This window comes from Mytilus trossulus, chromosome 2 (genome assembly GCF_036588685.1).
Source record: "Mytilus trossulus isolate FHL-02 chromosome 2, PNRI_Mtr1.1.1.hap1, whole genome shotgun sequence".
NCBI classification, from domain to species: domain Eukaryota; kingdom Metazoa; phylum Mollusca; class Bivalvia; order Mytilida; family Mytilidae; genus Mytilus; species Mytilus trossulus.
Window position 1 is genome coordinate 34,801,863 of NC_086374.1, and position 7,854 is coordinate 34,809,716.

At 31.6% G+C, this 7,854-nt stretch overlaps 1 long non-coding RNA gene across 1 annotated transcript; it reads left to right on the forward strand.

The window, feature by feature from the left end:
* The first annotated feature begins 3,214 nt into the window (after positions 1-3,214).
* LOC134705068 (uncharacterized) lies at positions 3,215-7,415 on the forward strand. The gene is made up of 3 exons (XR_010105472.1): positions 3,215-3,342; positions 6,201-6,451; positions 7,227-7,415. It is a non-coding gene; the product is annotated as an uncharacterized LOC134705068 (long non-coding RNA).
* The last annotated feature ends 439 nt before the right edge of the window (positions 7,416-7,854 follow it).

Below are 7,854 nucleotides of genomic sequence, written 5' to 3' on the forward strand. Positions count from 1 at the left end.
TCTTTTCGAAATCATTTTTAATCCTGGTATCTATGATGACTTTATTAAGCTTTGAGGGTTTTTTATCTTTTCATTTGCTCACAAACATTTCAGTGTTCCAAAAATTGTTTTGCAGTAGCTTATTCACAACCCTTGTAATATTTGTATTTGAAATTTCAGCTAATGAGGAATTCAGAACCGCTTTTTTTTATAATCGTGAACTTCTGATGATAGTTAAATACCAGTCTATGTTTGGTATCACTTTTTTGAAAGTGTCCAGGAATGTGATTTTAGTGGCAGAGACTTCATAGGTATAAGAAGAATAGCGTTGGAGGAATTCTAAATGAAAACATTAAGTTCGAGTTAAGTCTTATCTCATTTAATGTCAATTTTGTCAATGAATTTACACAAAGAGAGAAGTTGGTTCAGAGAAGTGTTGAGAATATGCTTTTTTTCTCGTCTGCGCTTAAAATGGCAAATCTGTATCCCCATTACTGGTCCATTTACTTAGAGATAATGATTATTTCTATGTGAACTTATAAATTTTGATAACAAATTTAGTAGCTGGAATTAACATGGCCTATTCTATGATTTTGAAACGAGAGAGACTCAGTGACATTTTCTTCAAATATTTTATCGATTAAACTCCTAGTCAGAAAAGTCATATTTTCAAACATTCACTACCAGCAGCATCGTTGATACCAACTTTTAAAATGAATTACCTGAACATACTAGGGCAATTTTGTATATGTTACATGTTATTGTTGAACAGTGTTTTGTTTTAAAATATTGAGTATTTCTAAAATCACAATAAATAAAGGCAACAGTAATATACCGTTTTTTCTAAACTTATAAATCCATGGACAAAAAACAAAATCGGGGTAACAAACTAAAACCGAGGGAAACGCATTTAATATTTGAGGAGAACAACGACATACATGTTACACTTAAATGTAACACACTCAGAAACGGACCGAGCATCAGACAAAATCCCACGAGAATAACAAATAACATCAAAACTAAATGCATGAATTAGGGATAGACAAGTACTGTGACACGTCTTATCGCAATGTGAATTTACACTAAAAAATAAGAGAAAACAAACGACACAACGTTAAAATGTAAAACACAGAAACAAGCTTTAATATAACAATGACCATATTCCTGACTTGGTACAGGGCATTTTTTTCTTTTTCTTTTTTTTAAATTTTTTTTTTAGGTATAACAAATTGGGCCATGGGGTTTATTTCACCCTTTATTTATAACAATTTAAGTTTCAATTCTTTACTAAATGTTTCTATTTCTTTTATTCTTTCTAAACTATATAGAAAGTTCTTGTTGTTTCGCACGTCTAACCAGGTGTCAAAACTTCTCTTGATGAAGTTGTACGTTTCTTCTCTCTGATCTTTATAGATAAAGTTGTCCAGCTGAAGTGTATCGCTTCTTACTAATAGATATAAGTTCTGGTCAGGAATATCTATATCTAACACGTACATCTGTTGTGCTGGATCTAGACAGATTTTCTTTACTTTTAACCCTCTGGTATAGCTGCAAGCTTCAAGTTGTTTCTTTTTTCTTTCTCTTATTTTGTTCGTATCTTTTTCTTGTTCTTTTGTTGATCGACCCTCGGCACCCTCACGGGTGGGATCTTCTTCCGAAGACTTCCTTATTTCCATTGTAAGTGTCGGTGTGTCAATCAAAGTTTCATCAGCCGAGTCCTGGTTTGCTGATGGATTGCCTTCTATAGACGTGTCTTGTGTACCTGTTTCCATATCAGTGATGATCGGAGGTATTTCCAAGATCTCGTCATTTGGGGGTGGTGCAGTTGTTTCCAGCTTCTCGGTGTTTAAAGTCGGGTCTCCTGACGGTTGTAGTTTTTTGCGAGAGAGAAAAGCTTGTCGTCGACGGTTATTCCTGTCTTGACGTGCTTTTGATGACCTCTTTTTCGTCACAGTTTTCTGTCTTTCAATTTGACGCCATTTTATCTTGATGGAGTAATTGCCATTCCGTTTGGTTAGTATCCAATCGGCGGTTTGACTCTCAACTAGAGAAATGACTGCTGTAATCTCCTCTTGTAGTTGATCGGAAGTTTCCATTCTCAACTCATCAGTTTATGATTTAAGTATTCGACATTTTATTCACCTTGGCCTACAGGACATATAGTAAACACGTCCGTCCAGGTGAAAATCTACTCACTCGTTTTGACAAATGTATACTCTCTGAAATGTAATCAGTGCATTTTTAAAGAAAAAATGGTGGGTTGAACCTGGTTTTGTGGCATGCTAAACCTCGCACTGTTATGGTCATGTGAAATATAACATCACAATGACAACACAACACCACAGGACTACAATATAAATAAATTGGAGAACACAATTGACAAAGAATCACACGAACAACAGGCAACAAAAGGCAACAAGTTCAAAATTTCATAATTTTGTGAGTTTGTACATATTAATTGTCAAGAACATCTTTTGTACATAAAAATTCAATAAATGATTGTCGTCCGACAAGACTTATTTCAGTCGCTGCGTCAGTTGCGTGAATAACTAACGAACGTCGAATGTCGAAATTTTGGAACTACACATATATTCAAGAATGCAGAAGAGATGTTTATCAGTGTTGTTCGGGCACATATTAAATATATTATTAAATATTATTTGATATTTGAGTTTTTGGATTATGTTCTTCTTCCTGACATTCACACTCTATTCCTTACCGTATTTTCAATTTCTATTAAAGATCAATGTCGACGTATAAGTAGTAGTAATAGTGGTAACGACAGATTTAACTTTTCTCTCAAGGTCTTCTTTGCTTTACTGTTCCAAAGGATTGATGATGAAATTTGTTATCCCTAACATTGTCTTCGAATATTGTTTGCCGAAATTATTGTCATATTTTTATTATTGCAACAACAAAAATGCGACATGCTTATAATCCCAATAATTTTAACTCGCATATTGATTTTTGAAACCGGATTTTTCTAAGTATATATCGCTAAAAGGATGGTTGCATTTTGGTCTTAACTGACACAATCTGAAATTACAGTAATCATATTAATAACAATTATTTAAGGGACAATTATTCATTATCCGTACATTGATTTGGAATTAAGATATGTCAGAGACATTTCTATGTGATTTGATAATGGAATATACCTATGAAATGATGGACAGCGGATTAAGATATGTCAGAGACATTTCTATATGATATAATTATGGAATATACCTATGTAATGATGGACAGCGGATTAAGCCCACCTTACCATGTGTACGTCATCAAATCAAGCGATTATATCTTCTGCGTTATAAAGCCAATAAATCATCTTCTTATTATATCATCCACAGGGAGCATATCAGAAACGTGAGTAAATCTTGTCAGAAATTGTATTTTATTCATACTATTAGTTTAGTAAGGCTACTTTACTTATGCGGTTTGTATGAACAGTTATTCAATCCAACAGATACAACTTGTCAAATCGTAATTAAAAAAGGTGTAATTGTACAAAAACGAATATGTAAGAAATGAGGGTTCTTTAACAATCACAGGTAAGTAGTAATTCTAATACTTCAATCAATATTTTATATTCTATTTAATATTTCATTGCCATTAGACACTGTAATAAAATATGTGACAAACTATCAAATAAAGATGAAACAGTGGATTTATTCATTAATCTTTCTTGATTAATAACTATTTCCATCTTATCCAATTCAAATATAATTGTGATGTTCTACCGCAAGAATAGATTAATTTGGCTGTTACATGTTTGCGGGATCCCAACCCTGCCCCTAACCTGTGGCAGTGGTATAACAGTACAACATAAGAACGAATTATAAAAATCAGTTGAATTTTGATCATTGAGAAGCTTAATATTCCGTTAACAACACAACGTAGTTAAAACGTTTATCTGATTTTATAGAGTAATCTCCCTTTAGTGTTAGGTACCACCTTAATAGTATTAATTTGCAGAAAATCTGATAACAAGTACCTATCATACAAGTATAGCTATGTTACTATGAAATAAAGAAATAAAAACACAATTAGTTGCAGCATCTAACAAATTCGCATTAATTTGCTTATCAAAAACGTAGATATATCACTATGCCTTAATATTCATATGTAGATACTGAACATTCAAATTATCTTATACTTACTAAGTTTGTATCACACTTATTGTTATATGAAAAATAAATGAATTAGCCATAAATATTTACATAAACATTTTTTGTATACCAGGGGCGCGATCCGTCTACATAAGACTAAATATTACAAAAAGAAATACAAAACTCGTTAACATAATTTAAAGTAATGTCCAATTTAAAATTAAAAATGATAGGTGAATGATATAATGTCATGCATATAATATAACCGTACCAAGCTTATACGATTCTAAACCAATTGATTAACACCGATATTTCGAGGAATACATGGATAGGAATATAATGATGAAATCAAAGAAAGAAGATTAATGTATCTTCAAATATAATGATCAAATTATCACTGTTTCAGAAATTTCAATAATTTTAGATTTAGATAAGAAGTTGTTTCATTAAATTTAACTTGACTTTAAAACAATTGATTAATACTTTCAAAAATAAAATATGTGCCAAAGATGCGGCATCACGTGGAATTATTTTTTTGCTCTGATTGGTTTAAACTTCTCATAAGATAACTAACACAGAGAGACATCATTCAATATATTTTGTGTTAGCAAATAGGTTACAACTCCTGAACTGGTGATACCATAGGAGACAAAAAGTCCCCCTACAGTGGACTTGAACAAGTACTTGAAAATCATCATAAATTATACATAGCTTGTAGTTTAATAAGTCAGGTTTGCACTTAGTCAGTACAAGACACAGACAACAGAAGACAGGTCCATGTGACCGTACATCTATTCCGACAGATGAAGTCATCAGATATGATTGGTTGAATTTTAGTACGTCAGATGCGCGGTACGTCGACACACGACTCAATCAGTGTTTTTTGAATAAAAAAAGGAAGGCAAAAATTATCAAAGTTTGGCATTAAAAAAGCAAATGTTATATATACATACATATTAAGGGAACAACCTCTATGTTCCTAGGATTTTAACATTATATGCCTTTTGACATCATTCAAAGAAAAAATATTTTTCACAACTCTTTTTGAAAAAGCTTTTTACAGATGACTTCGAACCAAAAAAAATATGTTTATTTCATATGATTATTTCGTTTAATTCATTTTTGATAGTCGAAGTCAAGCAATGAGTCACGTAAACCCAAAATATTATAATACAAAGCTCTAAAGTTACCATGACTACATAAAACAGTAGGTCTACCATGTGTCTGTCTCATCTTCATCAGTTCTTCATAAAATTCTATATTTGGCTTTACAACGTCAAGTCTGTTTTATTTGACCTATATAACTTTTATCCAGACTTATTTACTAGCTTCATAGTGTACAAGCCTATTAAGTTCATATAAATCCAAATAAAAATCATCAATTCTTCTACTTGACTAGTGACAAAAGGCTAATGATACCTAACACATTGAAAGTCAAAGTAAAAAATAAACTGACAACGCCATGGCTTAAATAGAAGAAGACAAACAACAGTACACACAGTAAACATAGAAAACAAAAAATAAAGCAATACGAAAAGTACTTAAATACGATCTGATGAATAGATTATTAGTATTCCTAAGATAGATATTGTAAAATATCAGAAGCTTGACACAACGTGTAGCTTAGCCGCGGGTGTTATGTTCTTTCGCTGCTCGTTATCGCAATGAACCTTTAAATTGTTACTGAAAGATGATATTTTAAAAGGTGGTACCTAACACCTTGACTTAAATTTATTTGGCTCGTTTAATTTTCATAATTTTTTTTTCGAAAATACTTACTTTGACCCTTTGACAAAAATATAAAAAAATCAAAAAATTTGAACCAACCAATTTATCAGAAAAAATACACTGGTTATATAGCAGTTTGACAAACATTCATTTTGATCATTGAGAAGCTTAATATTCCGTTAACAACACAACGTAATTAAAAAGTTTAGCTGATTTTATAGAGTTATCTCCCTGTAGTGTTAGGTAACCCCTTAACAGTATTAATTTGCAGAAAACCTGACAACAAGTATCTATCATACAATGTCTTTATATATTATTGATGTGCAGAAAACAGTTTTGACTTTCACATTCACCTAAAATATTCTATAACATTTTGCTTTGTTTCAGATATGTCACTAATGAGAGCTTTGCTTCATATAATTTGTATTATACAAAGTCTACATGTAGTATTCTCTCAAAATGAAAATATGTGTGCGCATAAGGAAACGGAAATGACCATTACACGAAGTATTGAAGTTTCTTTGGAAGGTAATATTGAGCAAGTAGACTGCAGTGGCAGAGTTACGGTTAAGCAATGTGAAGGCAAGTGTGTATCCAATGCAAAACCAACTGTGAACAGTAACACTGGAATTAATAGGGTAAACATATAGTTTAGTATTACATTTTATCTCCGAAATTAACAGAAATACTATAATTTGAACAATACATTTTTTTACAAACATGATCAAAACTAATAAAAAAATATATATCAAAGAGTCTAAATGTTATTTCAATAACGGTTTTTATAGTTCGTTCTTTTGTTGTTCTGTAACAACACGGTCCTAGATAATGGGAGGACTACCGTAAACATGATTCTCTGATGTGCCTTTCCCAAGTCAAGAACCTGTAAATCAGTGGTTATCGTTAGTTTTTGTGTCTCGCATTTATATATTATTCCCGATTTCGCTTTGTTAAAAATGCTCTTATAATTTATTTTTTTGTATATTAAAATTTGGCAAAGTTTAACAAATAACAGTTTCGATCAACCATAAGCATTTATAATTAGGTCACATGTGTACCATTCTCCGTTGACATGAATATGACATACTCTTACAAATTGAATTGTAGACATGAAGATGTGTCCCTGGTTTTTTTGTTTTTATACAGTTAATATCCTGCGTGTGACATATTTTCTATTCCCCTAACAAACAAAAATGTTTGGAAATAACACATATGCATTGTCGAATTAAACTATACTTTGATCAATACGAATTCTTGTTGTATATTGGTAAAATTGTGAATATCTGTAAAAATTGAAGGAGACGTTTGGCAGACACCAATGATACAGAAAGCCATTGCTCGACTGCTCTATTCTGAAATCAAACAATATTTAATACTGAACAATTAACATGTGTGATTTTTCTTAATTTACAGACATGTCATTGTTGCAGGGAAGAAGGACAAACGAGAAAAACTGTTATTTTAGACGAATGTTATGACGGCACAGAATTAATTCCAGACTTCACACCAACGACTTTAATAACAGAACCGTCTGGTTGTGACTGTAAAAAATGTGGAAACTAATATAACTACATGTATCACTAATAATTAATATGATACTGATTATTAATGTTGTGTGTCAATGACAGTCTGAATGAAATCAATGTCGACCAGTTTCATAATATTAGCACTGAGATACACTATATAGAATATTATATTTTAACATCGTAGTAGCTTAAATTAGATACGTTAGTAATTGATTGTTATTTAAGAAGCCAAAATGACTGGAGAAAAACATGAGGTAAACATTAAGACGCGCATGATTTACAATTTTAATTCAATTTGTTCCTTGTCGACATCCATCTTTAAATACTAGCTACCCATTGAAATGGTCAGAATGGTATTGTATAATTTTAAAAGGAATTTTCTTTAAAAAAAACATACGAGCAGGGTCAAGCTTAGAATCATTTTAATGACCGTCCCAGTTTTGAACTGTGAATTCAGTATACACATCAACTGAACATCATATTTAGACATATAGGGATTAACATGAGGTGTTCTA